At 41.5% G+C, this 16,918-nt stretch overlaps 1 protein-coding gene and 1 long non-coding RNA gene across 4 annotated transcripts in view; one reads left to right on the top strand and one right to left on the bottom strand.

Moving 5' to 3' along the window:
* PRRX1 (paired related homeobox 1) overlaps nucleotides 1-16,918 on the top strand; it is a 75,619-nt gene that overhangs the window by 14,975 nt on the left and 43,726 nt on the right. The window lies entirely within an intron of this gene.
* Nucleotides 1,356-16,918, bottom strand: part of LOC117014690 (uncharacterized) — a 20,999-nt gene continuing 5,436 nt past the window's right edge. The window contains exons 2-3 of the long non-coding RNA XR_004421584.1: nucleotides 15,114-15,234; nucleotides 1,356-2,450 (exon numbers count right to left, since the gene is read on the bottom strand). This is a non-coding gene — a long non-coding RNA (uncharacterized LOC117014690). The remainder of the gene's footprint in view (nucleotides 2,451-15,113; nucleotides 15,235-16,918) is intronic.

Below are 16,918 nucleotides of genomic sequence, written 5' to 3' on the forward strand. Positions count from 1 at the left end.
GTCCTCAGTTTGTTATGTGACTTGCTTTCATATGTATTGCTTTGAAATCTGATAAACCTGGGAGACATATAGACTGCATTTCTATATCATGAAGCATCCAGAACTCTTTCTTGTATTTTTTATTTTTTTATTTTGCGGAGCAATTAACGATGAAATCTCCCTGGCATTCTTCAGTAATAGATCAGCACGGCTAACATTTGTGGTACATGTGGAAAAAGCGGGTCACCGTGGGCGTGGCACTGAGACACCATGACTACAGTGACCGTGGTCTAGGGAAGCAGTTTCCCACGTGTGTTATGTGGTTTATGCAGAGAGGCAGGTCACCTGTCCACCCAATCAGTGGGCATTAGTCAGGGATTAGGAGCTCAGCCCTGCTGGGTGGATGAGTTCTGACATAATGGAAAAGTGTATGTTTGCTGTCTGTGCTTGAGAACATTATGTAAAGTCTCAGAAGTGGGGGTGTAGGTAACTCGGGGTTACTCTTCTCCTTTAGTGAGCACTCAGTCCTTCCTCATCCAGGCGGACTTTCCTTTGGTCCTTATTTTCTTCATGTCTTTCTTCGATGTCTCTCTCACGTGTGGTTCATTTGTCACAATGTCGAGAAAAGGGATAAAAAGAAAGTACAGTGACTCTCTAACAGTCTGATCTCCTAAAGTGTAAAGCGTGATGCCCAGTTCTCCTGCGTCACAATGAAGTGAAGGGTCTTAAAAATGCAGATTCCAGGGCCCACCCACACTCAGGGAATTGGACGCTCCCAAACCGTGGGCTTTTGAAACACCCAGACGATTTTTTTTACACACTGCGAAGTCTAAAGTCACTGATGGAGATGGCTTCTCGCAGGCATCGCTGTCGAGTGGTATATTTCCTTGTGCCCTCTGCAATGTCTGGCGTGTTCCGTGTTCCGTCCCTAACTCGCCCCCTCAACCCCCCCAGCTCAGTCTTCTGTCCTCAACCAGATGGGGAAAGTTTTCAACACGAGGCAGATCTCTGATACTTCAGAGCACGTTTCACACTGTGGACGGCTCACTAGGCAGGCAGGGACTAAATGAACGTGCGAACAAGCCCGTGGGAAATAGAACAAGAGCCTCCACAAAGCACTTACTAGGTGCCAGGATCCGTCTTCAGCGGTTCACATCAAACAAAGAAAAAAAAAAGTTCGAGGCAATTATTGGGGTTGTAAAAATCCTAACTGTGACTAATTTAGGTGATTGTTATCTCAGCTCTTATTCTAGAAGAAAAAGCTGTGCCAGAGAAGCACTCCATCACGCGGATACAAATATTTGCAATTTGACTTTAGCGTTAAGTAGGTTTTCAGACCAAAGTATGCCACGTTCAGGAAGTTATGGTTCAGTGTTTTGTATCGTCTTTTCTTACAAAGTCCTTCCTTAACTTTCTGATGGTTGATAAAGCACAGTTTTTTTCCTAATTTTTCTGCAATTTTGTTTACTTATCTCCTGCGTGGTCTGAGAAAGCCAAGTTTTAATTTGCCCCTTTTTTTTTCAGAAAGTGACTGTGGGAAGGTTGTATTTGAAAAATCTCAACGTAGCTTTTCCAAGTTGGCCATGTTGAAAGACAAATTTATTCCATTAGTGGGGCACAATGGTTGGCACGTACTAAAGTTCCATCACAAATATCTCCTTTTAAGGTATGCGCTAAATGGATGTATCCTAAATGGATTTTCTATTAAATACCAGGCTTTGTGTTCTTTCTCATGCAGTATAATATGCAATTCATAGATGGCTGTGTCAAGAGTGCGTGGGGCTGGGGCTGAAAGAGTCTCTAACGGCAGACCATGTAACTAATGAGAAAGGAACTACATTGAAGAAAGCAGGGTTCGTGTGGTTTTAGAAAGGCCAGAGGAAGAGAACCAGAAAGCAGGGCTCTCGCAGAGATGAGAAGGGGCCAACATGGAGTGGCCAGGCTTTCTTGGAGCCCGGTCTGCAGCAGAGAGCACTGCTGAGTTACGGGCCTCCAAGTCCATCTGGGATCCTTTTGTGACAAGATCTCTGCTCCAGTGGTTTCTGACATCACTGGAACCCCCTTGGTGGAATTACAACTTCATAATTCACAGTTAGCTGTTGTTTATTTTGTATTTAATCATTTGTGGAGCTCACTGGCAGCACACCCAGGGGAGCTGTGCGGTTTTGCTCCTGCAAATCTTGTTGTTGCATAATTACGTACGTCAGAAGTTACTCACCAAGTGTCATAACATCGCACATTGTGGGCCTGGCAGATGCTGGTCTTGGTGGTGACGGTCCTGGAATTTATCGAGACCGACTCCCCTTCTCACTGTGTTTTCCTTTTGGGGGGAACAGTTACCAAAGACAGCTGGGCTTCCAGGATAAAATACAGTTCTCTACGTAGCAAGCATGATGCTTCCGCAGAAATATTCCCCATGTGGCAATGACTTCTATGATGGATCTATGAAGGATGCTTCTATTCCTCTTCACCTGTAAGGACGCCAGAAAATGTATCAATGAGATAACAGAGGTTTGTGGGTTAGCAAAGGGAATTGGGGTAGTCTTCACATTTGTGTTTGGCCCTGAAGCTCAGAAATGACCCTACTTATCTCGTGCCTTTGGGTCCTTCAATGGGGAAAGGGTACTAAAGAAAGAAATGAAGATGTTTTGAGCACCCATCACGACCAGGTACTGTGCTGGGTGGTTTATACTAGTTATGCTGTTTAGATTTTCACAATCATGCTCAGTGGTAGATATCGTTTTCCTCTCCTTTACAAATCAGGCTTTGAGGCTCAGACTTAGCAACTTGCCTAAAGCCTCAGAGTTGATCCCGACAAAACCAGAAGTTGTCCCCTCCCCTCTAATACCCTGTCTTCCATCATCCTCTCCTGTATCCTCCAAGGGCTAGAAAAGAGGAAGATGGTTGACTTACATGGCTTTTCTGTGATGTTTATTCAGTGGAACACAGAGCTGTACTACTGGGCTGTGTATTGGGATTACAAATGGAAAAAAAAATGCACACAATCCTTTAGAAAATTATATCTTTGCAAAGAAAACCTGATGGTCCTGGATACTTCAAGGACAGTTAAGCAGCAAAATTGAGGTTAATTACGGGGCTCAGTGAACTTGAATGAAAGAGTGAGTTGGAAGATAGTACTAGAGAAGAAACTAAGTGAACCAGAAAGCTTTCCTGAAGATCAGGACTTGATTTTGATCATGCCCCTGCCCTTGAACATGCTATCCAGCCCCCTAAGCAATAATGCCATGAAACTGGAAAAATAGCAATATATTTTTGACAAGTATGTTGAAGAGGAAATCAGGTATATGTGGATCTTTTTTACACGTGGTACATAGCTTCTAAATTGTGTCAAGTCTCATACTGGATTAAAATATTGAAGAAAAAAAAAAAAAAAGACACGTCCAAAAATTCTGGTTAAATTCTTTCCTGCTATAGGAATGGTTGTTTTTGTTGTTGTTGTTGTTGTTTTGTTTGTTTTTTTGAGTTAAGGATAGGATTTCTTTGAAAGATTCAGACAGTCTGAGTTGGTTGTTTGGAACCAGAATTTCATTTTTTCACATGCGATGTTATAAGTGGTGATCAGGTTCCCAAGACGACTAGCAAATGTGTGACACAGGGAACTCAGTGACCGTGGAAGCAGCCAGTGTTGCATCCTGGGAGTGACCTAGCGGCTCAATAGTAAGGACAGGGATGTCTCTCCCTCTTTATTGGTACAGGACCAGTGCTGGGCAAAATCTCGAGCTACCAGTGTCTGAATTGGGCGCTCCTCCCGTGTGATCTCACTCCTCCTTTTATGGCAGGGTCACATCATCCAGGGTTTGAAAGGACGCCATTGATGTTTTGGTGCCTTCACCATCCTACTCCCCCCTCTTCTCTAGAGGTCCCAGCGAGGAAGAGAAACACACAGAACAACAACTCAGTGGGAAATAATGTACTGAACTGTCGTCATTTGGGCAAACACTCAATCAACCCTGGGCACCCCAAGGCCCCATCTTCAGAGATTTGCCGATAAAACAAAGTTGGGGGCTTAGGTTTAAGTCTGTGATGATCGCAGAGCACACTCTCATTCCACTCTCTCTCACTCATTTTCGCGTATGTTTGAAATGTGCATTGAGTACGCACTGTGTGCCGAGCACTATGCAAGGCTCTGTGAAAAACACAAATTGCTTCTTCTCCTAAACCTTATATTTCCCTGGGAAAGAGAAGCAGTTAACAAGTCAATATACAAACAAGTAGATAAAGAATTCAATGGTAAATAATGGTAAGTTCTATAAAGGAAATGAAACAGGCTTATTTGAGCAGGGATACGAATGAAAAGATCAAGGTAAAGAACCTCTCAGGCAGCAGGAAGGAACAGCAAGTGCAAAGGCCCTGGGGCAGGAACAAGCTTGTTAGGTCCAAGGCACAGAAAGAAGGTCAACACGACCAGAAGATAGTGAGTGATGGGAGTTTGGCAGATGAGATCAGAGAGAGATGGAGGGGCCAGGTGATACGGACCTTGTAGGTCCCAGTGAGAAGTCGGGCTTATATGTGTGGCAGCAATGGGAAGCCATGGAGAGATTCAAGCTGGAGTGTTTTGTAATCTGACCTATGTATTTAAAAGAAGAATCTGACTTCTCCATGGAGCATGGGTCTTAGAGGGGAAAGGAGACGCAGTAGGAGGTCCTTGTAACGGGCCAGGTGAGAGATGACGGTGCTTGGAACCGGTCGTGAGGGTGGGGAATGGAGCAGTGGTGTGGGTACCTGGACTGCACTTACTCTGGGCTCAAGAGGCCATGCGGGCAGCACGCTGGATTAGCAGATAAAGGGGCCTTGCCTGGAGGACCAACCCAGGACACTTATTTTCTTAACCTCATCTTTTCTGTGTTTCTGTAACCCATGTTTTCTCTCAAATGTGCAGCTTTCCCAGGGCTGCCTCCCTGGAAGCAGCTGACAGAGGAGAGGGAGTGGTTGGGTGCAGCGGGGTGTGAAATGGGAGTAATTTTTTTCTTGACTTTGTTATTTGAAAAGAGAGAGCCTGTAATTCAGGTACTGCCTATAATTTTCCCAGAAAGGAAGGATTCTGTTTTAAGTTCTGCAAAAGCGGCCTCTTTGTAATTTAGCAAAACATCAGAAGGCAGCTCCGCTAATGACTACAATTCAGATATGTGAAGACTTGTGTGACTCAAGTGACTTCAGAGGTGATTCGTATTTCCGAGGTCCAAATACATCCCCTTTAGCGCATCTGCATGAAGGTAGCCAAGGGTCAGAAGTCAGTCAGGGCTTCTCTGCAAACAATGAAATAATAACCAGACTTCAGGTGAGCAGAAATCAGGACATTTTACCGACTGGTACCACCGGTCATTCAGCTAACAAATCCTTACTGTGTTAGCACTGTGCCAAACACTCCGGATGATACTAGAGAAGCATCTGACATGGGCTCTTGCCAAAAGAGCCCATCATATAATAGGTGACATGGATCCGAGACTGGCCCTCACATAGCTTCCCTTCAGTGTCATTTTAACATGTCCAATCTTGGTATCACCAATCCGCCAAATCTGTCATTCAATGGGATCTCAATCTACCAGGGGGAACCAGCTCAAATTTTAACAGCAACCCCACCGCCTTCCTGTCTTTCATTCCACATGGCTGTGTGTCAGGACAGACAATTTGTCACACAGGGACTTGGTCAGATCCTTCCTTATAGTTCCTTACAGATGGAACTTACGATGACCCAGAGGTGATTCCAGAGAGTAGGGAGAACTTCAAACCTGTAAGAAACCACTAGCTGGAAAATTATCAAAAGAAACTTTGAATAGACACCTCTTTGCTTTTAAAGAAGATGTTGCACCCCAAATACTCAAAGCATCCTGCAGCTTGTAGCTCCACGAGAACCAAGAAACGCTTCAACATCTCATCTTCCTCAGCATTCCAAATCTTCCAACACTTTTCATATTTCAAGTAATTTGGCAAATGATAAGTTAGAGCTGGCATCAACTTATAATTACCTAATCAATTAAACAGACCACGAGGAAGAGTTCAATATTTGACAAGAAAAACTGGACGTCATATAAACTGAATCTTAGAACAAAATGACAATCCTCTGGCTTGAAGTCAGAGATGGTCAATCTATTAATTTTGTAGACGGGGGATTAATTAATCAGTATTATTCTTTGTGATGAAATACTGGCTTTACCACAGGGTTTATTTGAAATTTTATTAGGCATACCTCTTCTTCTGCGTGTCCACGAATGTCTTCATTAATAATCTGAGAAAAGGCACAAAGGAAACTGGGTCAGTGTAAACCAGTTTACAGCAACTGCGGCTGGAACCACCAGCCCAACACATGTCCTGATGCAGAGGGACACAGCAGGCAGTGTGAGGAGGGGACGGCCCGGGGCCTGGGAAAGCTGGCCATGGTCAGCTCAGGCTTGGGAAGTCCTGTCCAAGGGTGACCCACGTTTGGACTAGCAGCAGACGAGGGGACAGCTCCACAGCCCTCAGGAGGCTGATTCCCAGCCAGGCGATCTGTGAAGCAATCTGCAAGACACATTTTGAGGGCAGATGATTTGGGAATTACAGTGCTTTCACCCAGACTAGGAAGTTTGAAAAATATTTGTTTTCACAGATGGAGAATAAAAGAATTTGGAATTTGGAATCAAAACATCTAGCTTTCAACTCAACCTCTATTTCTGCCTGTGTGTGCCCCTCTGGGTCTGTAAAGTGGAATGATATGGCCTGCTTGATCTTTTTTTTCCCCTTTTTTTCTTTTTTTTTTTTTTAATCACGGGGTCTTAAGGGGGCGCAATATGGAAGAAAGGATGTATATGGTTTGAGGTCTGCTCAACACGACTGTTAAACTCGAATATACAAGAGGGTAATAAACTGCTAGGGATTCAGAGGGTAGAGTTTTCATCCTGAGTAGGAATACATGAAGAACGACCTTGTGGAAGAGGCAGCGTTTGAACGAGACTTGAGTGTAGGAGAATTTTGTTTTTCACCCGTCAGAATATTGTGAGTTAAGAACAATAGAAATACTAAGCAAAGAAACATCAAATGGACACGTACCTGTTCAATCCCTCAAGAGCCTTTCCAAACAGAAGGGTGAGAGGCCTGTGAATTTCCTTGGCAGTCGCTGATTTTGCTTCATTCGGTTAGAGTTAAAAATATAGGCCCCCACCTCCCGGCTGTCGATATGGCACCTTTCACCAGCATTTAACTCACTTAAAAATGATTTGAAACAACATCACATAAAAAAAAAAAAGAAAAAAAAAGAAAAGGAAAAAAGCCTGGTAGATTTTTAGTCAAGGGTACAAAAAACAAGTTGCTGTTTGTGTTCCAGATATTTTTAAAAAATATAGTCTGATGAGTGGAGAGTGGCAGCTTGGAAAAAATACTGGCTTAGAAGACCAAAAACACCAAGAGGGCAAAGGCGGGCAGCTCTGAGTTTTATAACCCAGCTTTTCTTTAAAAGGAGCCTTGGAAGCACTGGGCAGAAGGGGGGAGGGGGGCAGAGGGGGAGAAAAAGAAGTGGGGAAGAGAATTTCCCATTCAAATAATCGCATGGTTTTCAGCAAGGTCAAAAGCCTGAGAGTTTTGAGGTACCTTAGGGAGTGGGGACTAAGGAAAATGTGACTTGCCAAGATCAGCAATTTCTGACACTCTCAAATTCTAGCCCTAGGGGGGCAGCTATTTGATGAGAACAGGCGAAGAGGTGGCATGAATAGATGACTTTTAACATCCAGAGGAGACAAGCGGCTGCAGCAGCTTGTGCAGTCGATTCCTTGAGAGACATTTCCAGAACAGAGTCACCTCTTAATTGCCTGCATATGGATTTCCCACTTGGTGGAGTCCTTTAAATTCTGCAGTTGACATCTCAAACTTGCACACTCCAGAGTTACTTCATTTTGTTATCAGAGGGACTACACTTTGAGAATCCAAAATCATCTGGAAACGAAACCTAGGTAAAACGCGTTAGAAACGTATATCTCCTGGGCAAACAGAAACAAAGACGCGATCTAATATTTTCCAAGCATAAATACGGAAGGCTTTTTGACCACCTTGTGTTTTGGGGAATGGAACTAACATTCACTGAGTACCTTCTAATCATTATGCCTTGCTTCTCTCCATTAATTAGAACCATCAAGAATTGGCTGGACCCTTCCCCCAATCCCATTCCCACCCCAAATACAAGTTATTGAAATTTCCTTATTACCAGTAGCCTCTTTTCAGAGTAACACGTGAACAAAACCATGATTTCTATGGTATAAAGAGCTTTTTTAAAAAAAGGTCACCATGACCATTTAGGATTTATTTATTTGTTTTTTCACAAGTCAGAATATTGTGAGTGAAGAACAGTACAAACGCTAAACAGCCACCTTTTAAACCCCATATGTGAAACCCGGTTTTTAAGTAGTGAGAAATTTTGGCACCAGACATTTCCAGTGTGTTGAAGTTACATTCGGTGCGTGAGTCCATTGGAGGGACTCTTTGAGACTCCAAATGTCCCTCTCTCGTCTCTTTAAGGACATTTCTTTGGATGCTCAGAGATGCCCCATGACCTTGGTGAATTCTTTCGTGACCCTTCTAAGTCAGTAGTAGAAGAGTTTTGCTCCAAGAGCGCGGCAGGCCCCAGGGACTAAGAACGTGGACTTGGCGTCGGGCCCCTTTCCCTCACTAGCTTATCCTGGGAAGCCTCACCTTCCTTTTTCTCTAAAATGAGGGTCCCGAGGCCATCTATATAGCTCATGAGATGATGTCTCTAACCTGGTTAGCTCTGTGCCTGGCATGTGGCAGATAGTTAGCCAGTGGAAGTGATTTTACAATAAGTACTTGATCCGTATTTTATAATTGACCAGACACTGTGGAGTCCTTTATCACTCAGCCATAAAAATTGTGTGGCTAGGTCCTTGAAAGATTTGTAAACATCTGGAAACGATTTCGTCTGAGGACACTTTAGGTAACTAAAGGGACTCATTCTTAAAATGAATATATAGTCTCAGGAGACCCTGGGGTCAAAGAGCAAGTGACCAAATACTTCTACTCAATTCGGCAGGCTTTGTGGTGAGAGAAAGGGGAAAAGAAAGAGGGAGAAAGAAGAGGGGCAGGAGAGAATTAGATTTCGCTTAAAGCTAAAGAATATTTTGTTGGCGAAGCAACATGTTGCTTACTGTACGATCTAGATGTCAAAGCATCTGGGCTATCTATTCATTTATTTATTTGATGACCTCTAGATCCATTGTGATACCTCTTTAAAATAATAATAATAATAATTATTATTATTATTAAATTTATTAATGTAGAGATATTGAGAGATAAAATCTAAAACCCCTACTGACTTTGGACCCAGAAAACTGTGTAAAATAACAACTCAGAAGAACACTAACACTGAAAGGACAGTGTTAGTCCTTTCAGAAAACGGAAATGTTCCACAGTGGTTGTTGATAGATATCTCTGGAATGGAGCTATACTTGTGGCAAAATGAAAGGATCTGGTTTTTTTCTGTTTTTCTTAACAATTGCTTTTCTTTAACCAATCCTTTTGAAAGAGCCGTTGGATTTTAAAATTTGATCTTAAAGATAACATAGAGTCAAGTATGTTTTAAGGATTTCCAACTTTTAGCCCTTCACAGTTAATTTCAGAGCCATGCTCAGGGTTATTCAGACATTAGAAATGTATTTACAAGTAAAACTTTATTTTATGAAGTCTGGGCATCCTTATTTATTTAGTCAAGTAAAGACATTTAAATAAACCTCCCACCATTTTCTGACTACATCATTTCATAAAAGAAAGAACACGATAGCAACAAAAATAACAAAATGATTGTAATTGTAAAATTTAAAAAATGGGTGCACATAATTATGAAAAACGGTGTTTCCATTTTTCCACACTCCCCCACCCCCATTTTATTTTGGAACGCTGAAAACTTTGTCTTTGTTCTAAAGATTGTTGACTGGAACTCTCTGTTTTTGGGGTTTTTTGGTGTTTTTTTTGCTTCCTGTGTCTTCACCATACAATTGCTGATTTCATTATTGAAACCCATTTGATGATTTTGTGGTGGTGACTCTAATTCAAGCAAAATCCATATTATTTTTTAGCTTTACATCTTTTGGTTCTTAGTTCTGTGACACAATTCTCACCGATACGCATTAACAGGCAGTTGCACAATTAAAACCAGAGGAACAATGGTCTCAGCTAAATGTAGACATTTGAGTCCTTTTTTCTCCCTAGGAATTATTGATTTGAAGTTGTACTGAATCTGTCAGGATATTTTTTCCTAATCCACTGGTATTGAATCTCAGATTCCCCGACTTCTTAAGGGCAGTAAAAGGGAACCTTTACTCATTTTCTGTTATTTTACAACACCTGATGAAAATGCATGTCTATTCTCTACAGACAAGAAAGCTTTAGGATATTTGGATTGGACTGACACTAACTGAGGGTGACTCCAGCACCTGGCACAGCTCCTGGAACACAGGAGGAACTCGTTAAATGAAGGCATGAATGAATGATGCCACTCCAGACGATCGCAGGCTAAGTGGTACCGTAGCTAACAACTATGAGTTTACTTCATGCAAATGACAAAATATAGTTTATCTGGTAGACAAGGTTTTAAAACATGGAATCAATGGGGGGAAAGCAGTCCATGGAGCTGAAAAGATTGAGAGCATCTGTATTTTTTTGGTGAAGATGCGAGTGGAAATAAGGCTGTGATTTGAGGATGGTTTGTACATGTCACTTTTGCACTTGTGACCTGAAGTCTATGCCAAGACGCGTGTGATTTTTCAAAAAGTCTCAGTATAGGGTTACGGAGTCCTGATATTGATCAGCTTAAAAAAAAAAAAATCATTTTCATTTCTTGGGTATTTTTCTTGCTTTTGGACACCAGGTGGCGATATGGGGTGAGGTGTGGGGAGTTTGGGGCACTAAGGTTGGATCAAGTCATGGAGAAAGAAAAAGTAGGTGGAAACCTGGAGAGCAAACTGATCAGATTTAGTGTGTGTGCGTGAGTGTGTGCGTGCGTGTGTGTGTGTGTGTGTGTGTGTGTTTGAGAGACTGACAGACAAATCCAAGAAGGGAAAGCTTTTTAAAGGTATGGTAACATTTTGTCTGAGAAAGGTCAGCATTTGTCACCTGCATGAAACACTTTTCACAGCAGATTCCAGACAATATTTCACTTGGCCCATTCAGAGGCTACCAGAAGGTCTCCACCTCCTGCTATCTATTTTTGGTTAGTAGTTCATTACATATAAGGTTATCCCTCCTCTTGCCCCGTCCATTCATCCAACATTGACAGAACACCTACAGTATTCCGTGCACTGTAAAACGTACTGGAAAGAGTGTGTTGAAATGGGGGCAGGGTCAAGGCAGGATAAAGAAGAGTCACAAAAGATGGAGTTGTCACTCCAACGGCCAAGGAAGAAACTTCAGGGAAGATATGAACTTTGAGCTGGACAGTGAGTTGATGTTTATCTCTTAGACTAGACTGGCGAAGGGACATTATTATAATAGTCAATTTTGCCACCATGAACAGTTCAAGTGTGTGTGTGTGTGTGTGTGTGGTATGTATGAGAAAAGTTAGCTGGGTCTTTGCATGCATTTTCAGTGATAACATGATCAAAAGAACACTCACCAGTTACCATTAGTAGCCTAGTTTTGGAATTTGAAAATGTAAGAGGCTCCACATTTGGCAAAACTCGACTTCCTCACCAGTCCTTTATATATAAGAACCTGTGTGATAGGAGTAATTATAATATCAATTGGGCTTTAAATAGTCACATGTTTTTATTGGGTCAAGATTAGATATGGGCCCCCTGGATTATGTGCTAGAGAAGTGTGATTCTGGGAAGACTATGAATAAAATAAAATGTACAAATTATTTGGAGAGATGGAAATTTCAGAGAATGTAAGAATCTGGAGAGAGAAAAGTAAGTTGGCTTCACAGAAGAGCTGCCATTGGCACCAAAGCAAGGCACTGCATGAATTGAGCAGAGGTCGTCCCTTAGAAAAGGCTTGATTGCAAAGAAAAGGTGCTGAAGGCTTTGTCTAGGCAGACAAGAAGAGGCTAGAAAGGATAATGTGATAAAAAGGTGTGTGCTTAACAAAATTTTGGATGGTTGATAGCACTAATTTGGGTTTCAGGTGGCTGTGGAGAGGGTAAGCCTTTCAAGTGAGAGATGTGGTTTATTCATCACTGTTTTTCCACCGCCGATCACAGCTTTGGAAAATTCTTGCTCCAAAAGTATTTGTTAAATGAATGAATGAAATAAAGCTGATGGGTTGCCAGTAAGCAAGCAGATTGGGTTAAGATGTCTATTAGCCAACCTAGGAATGAAGTAGAAAGTAATGCTTTTAAAGGTCGCTAATGGATTTAATCAGGCCAAACTTACACAAGTAATGAGAACCAACCAGTTTTCATAGAGTTGTTCCTCAAGTGGATTCTGACATGACTGAAAGAAATTTTCCTTCTTTCCTTCCTTCTTTCCTTCCTTCTTTCCTTCCTTCCTTCCTTCCTTCCTTCTTTCCTTCCTTCCTTCCTTCTTTTCTTCCCTTTCTCCCTCCTTCCCTCCCTCCCTCCCTGCCTCTTTCATTCTTTTCCTTCTTTTTTTATTTTTCATGTTTTTGTTTTTATTTCAGGAATGTTGAATTATGGTGTTTTCCTCAGTTCCCGTCTTTCCTCCTCCTATCCCTTTCTTTTTCCTTCCTCTTTCTTCCTTTTCTCCTCCTCCCCTTCTTCCTTCCACCTCTTCCTCTCTCCACACTTTTCCCTCCCCTATTCTAGTGTGAGTGACAACGACAGTATTGAAAATAAACAAAGGAGCATAGTCCCAAGGGTTTAATGTAAAGTGGGAAAATTATAACCCTGTGCTCTGGGTGGCAGAGTTCCAACAGCAGGTTTCAGGGCACAATGGAACCTTCTGTTGGGGTGGGAGGGAACAGTGCCTTAGAACAACACTTAAGCCTGCCTTATTGCATTATTTATTCAAGGAGTATTTAAGGTACAACTATGTGTACATGATACTATGTTACGTACTCTGAGGGATGAGAAGTTCCTTGTCCTTCAAGAAAGTTGGTCGATGGGTCTAGAATCTAAACTCTACATTCAACATACACACGAATAAATATAATATCGAGTGCAAAGCAATGCTGTGACAGAAGAGCAAAGTATATGATACAGGAGTGATTTTTCTCTTGGCAGTCCAAAATTGGAGTAGGATTATTCAGGTTTACATTTCTAAGAAAGAATATGCATTTATATTAACAATTATCCAGGATCAGGAAGTCCTTCCTAATAACTGCCATTAATCCTCATGGATTAAGAATCTGAATTCTTATTTTTCCATAGTTTCAACACTTTTGATTAAATTCTAAATTCGAAAGATTTAACTCAAGAGAAGAGCCTTAAAAAATTCCAATAAACGCGGTCAGTAAGTGCTGGAATATCTTCCTTGATTCACTATTGAATTACAGATTAGAACATAGCTAACTTTCTAGAATGTAGTTAAAGGTTAACCTTACATTATTATTAAGTACAATCTTACATTATTAGTAAGTGGCTCTATTCCATCTATTTGATAAAAAAATTAAAGCTGTTTTTATTTCAGGCCTCTAGGTATTCTCTTATTATTTAAGAGTCAGATTTCTTTTCTAGTTGTAGAATTTTTTTTTCACGATAAGAATGATAGTCTACAACAAGAATTGAGGATTCAAATGGGTCCCATAGAAGAGAATCTTCATGGAAATAAGTGAAAGAAACCTTTAACGCTCTCTTTCTCTCTCTCTCTCTCTCTCTCTCTCTCTCTCTCTCTCTCTGACACACACACACACACACACACACACACACACACACACCCCTACCTATCTTACATTTTTCTGTATCTGGGGCTTTTGGAATTTTTATATCATCAAAAGGCTTACCTTCTGCAGAAAGCCCTTGACCCCGAGGTCCCTTGGAAAATTTTAGGAGCTGGCCTAATCCCATATATATTCCAGGCAAATTCTGACAACCTTATTGCTTGTCGTCATTACAGGATCCTGGAACTTTTCCTAAATAGTCAGGCCTATTAACACCGGCATCTTGATTCCGTTCCAAGCCAACCTTCAATTTATTCCACTTTGGCTAGTCACAGCATTCTCCCCCACTCCTTCTGTGAGCCAAGCCATTCCAGGAGACCCCTGTGTGTGCTCTTAATATTTGTAGCTTTCTCAGGAGACAGAAGCGATAAAAAAAGCCAAATACCTGGTTTTGTTATTATTACTAATCACAGGACTGTACCTCAAAGGAATGCAGGTGAGAAGGGACGAATTAACATTGATAAATGACTTGCAACATAGAATACGCTGTAGAAAGGTTCTAAATATTAGTACAAAGAGTGGAGACAGCATGCAAATGTGATTAAGGAGGTGAGGTTAGAGGGCAAATACTGGAACATGAGTGCACTTAGGGTCAGTATGAACGCATTCTGCAATGATGTAATTTCCTGAACATACCAATCTCAGAGGCAGGCTTTCAGGAAACAGGATATTTGATATGGCAGAACTGCCTTCCTCATGAAGGGGACCAGGAAAGAACAACAGTTGATTTTCTTGCTGGGCTGTGATCCCCTCTTCCCCTACCTCCAATCCCCACTAATCTCAACATTCCCCATCATAAATAATTTGAAACTTTGTGTTGCCAGGGGGAGCCTGCTCAGCCAGCCTCTTAAAATGAAAACTTTTAGAAGTAACAAGTTTGACATAGTATGGATAGTATGATGCAGGATGGATAATGGAGCTGATGGAGCAATTTATTACTTGCCATTTCTTGGCAACTGAATAAAAACGATGAGAAGCTCAAATCCTGATTTGGACTAAATTTTGAGATGAGACAAGGGATCAAGGAAAACCGATTCTCTCAGAGGTCTGATCTTAGTGGAGGAAGGTGGGGGTGTCGTGGCAGAGCAATGAGTATAAACCTTGGTGAGTTTTTACCCACAACATCAAATGATTGTGGGCAATCATTGCATGTTATGTACAAACATCTGAGTCCTAATTTTCATGTGTTCTGCCTGTGAGAAGTGCGGATAGAGAATCCACGAGGCACATAGAGTGTTAGTTTTCTACAGCGCTTTGCAGTTTTCTCAGAGGAAGGCTGCTGCCATAACGGACGGGATTACCAGAGACTTTGGTTTCCAGGTGCAAGTGCGTCCAAAATCCCAGGTGCAAATGCATCTAAATTTCAGCACCACAAATCTTCTCATTTGTCATTCAGTTTCTCTCCTGCGTTTGTTATAGTACCTGCCAACACATGAAACACAGTAGAAACGTCGGGTCAATTTTGGAAATGAATTTAGGGGGAAAAAACAATAACTTACAGAATCTTTGAATTCCGAGTTGAAAGCGCAAATGCTTATAAGTGATTGAATCAAACTGACTCTGGGAGCCGGAATTCCTTGTCTGGTGTTGCTGGCAGACAGAATCCAGGCTTGCTTATAGATTTTTCAAAGATAGGGCGTGCACTATCTCACAGAACAGCTGTTTGCTTTAAAGGGTGGAAATTGGCTTTATCACATTGATATGAAAATTCTGTGTATGTATGCTTATGTGCATGAATAATACATACGCCCATTTTAGATGAGGCCTCGTCCCTGTAGAACCGGATTTTCTTATTCCAAAGCTAGTCACGTGGGCTAAGAAGAGTGAGTGAGCACGCACTTACGGGAAAAATGAGAGAATTGGAATAGTACTGAAAATCTGGGAAGTGTGCCCACAGTATTTACCACTGTTTTAAGAAAGCATATTTATGCTTTTAGTACCAAGCCCATCTTTTTATTAATTCAGGGACTTCTACTATTTCACAATGAAAGCAGATTGTAAATAAAACTTTACTGATTTTTTTTTTCTTCCCTTTTCCTGTAGTAACCAAATGCTTTCAGCCACTGGAGTCTAATGAGGAACAGCTGTGCTTGAAGTGTTCCTATAGATAAAAATTAAACGTATGATAACATCTAAGGATTGTTTATTGTTAGACTAACAATGGGTGCAGGAACTAAGAGGTGGGTAATGGTATCTCTTAACTTGTCATTCAGCCTCTTCATATAAAAATATCAGGAAACTAGCAGAACCCAACAATCCAGTGCATTGAGAGAGAAGTCCACACGCTCTGACCTTATACGTCGTTGTAAGAACTTGCAATGAAGCGTCAAAGTTCCTCCCCTGCGATGTCTTTGGAGGTCTGATTTACCTGTTCTCTGCTATTAGAATGGCTGAATGCAATAACCGTACCCAATGGACTGTTAGAGCGGGAAGGAGGCTATAGAGGTGTCTGTCTGTCCTTCTAAACCTCTTATTTGCAAAATGAGGAAACTGAGGTGCTTTGCACAAGATCAAGACCAGCTAGCTTGTTGCTGAACTGAGACTGGAACTTGAGCTCCTGTTGAATGCCCAATGCCTTCCACCCATGGCTTTCCCGGAGCTGCATTATGGGTCGCCATTCCAAATAAGATGTTATATAAATATTACGTAAATAAACAGTCAATCAATTGTTCTCCCCACCCCGACTTTTTTTTTTAATTAAAGTTTATTGGAGTGACAATTGTTAGTGAAGTCACACAGATTTCAGGTGTACAATTCATCGTCTGTATCTCACATCCTCTGTAGCTCACGACGTGTGTTCACCACCCAGAGTCAGTTCTCTTTCCATCACTATATATTTGACCCCGTTTATCCTCCTCCCCCCTTACCCTCTGGTAACCACTAAACTATTGTCTGTGTCTATGAGTTTTTGTTTCTTCATTTGTTTGTCTTGTTCTTTTGTTGTTTTCAGTTTTATGTACCACATATCAGTGAAATCATATGGTGCTCTACTTTTTCTGTCCAACTTGTTTTGCTTAGCATTTTAATCTCAAGATCCATCCATGTTGTCCCAAATGGTACTATTTCATCTTTTCTTATGGCCGAATAGTAGTCCATTGTGTATGTA

This window comes from Rhinolophus ferrumequinum, chromosome 22 (genome assembly GCF_004115265.2).
Source record: "Rhinolophus ferrumequinum isolate MPI-CBG mRhiFer1 chromosome 22, mRhiFer1_v1.p, whole genome shotgun sequence".
Lineage (NCBI taxonomy): Eukaryota > Metazoa > Chordata > Mammalia > Chiroptera > Rhinolophidae > Rhinolophus > Rhinolophus ferrumequinum.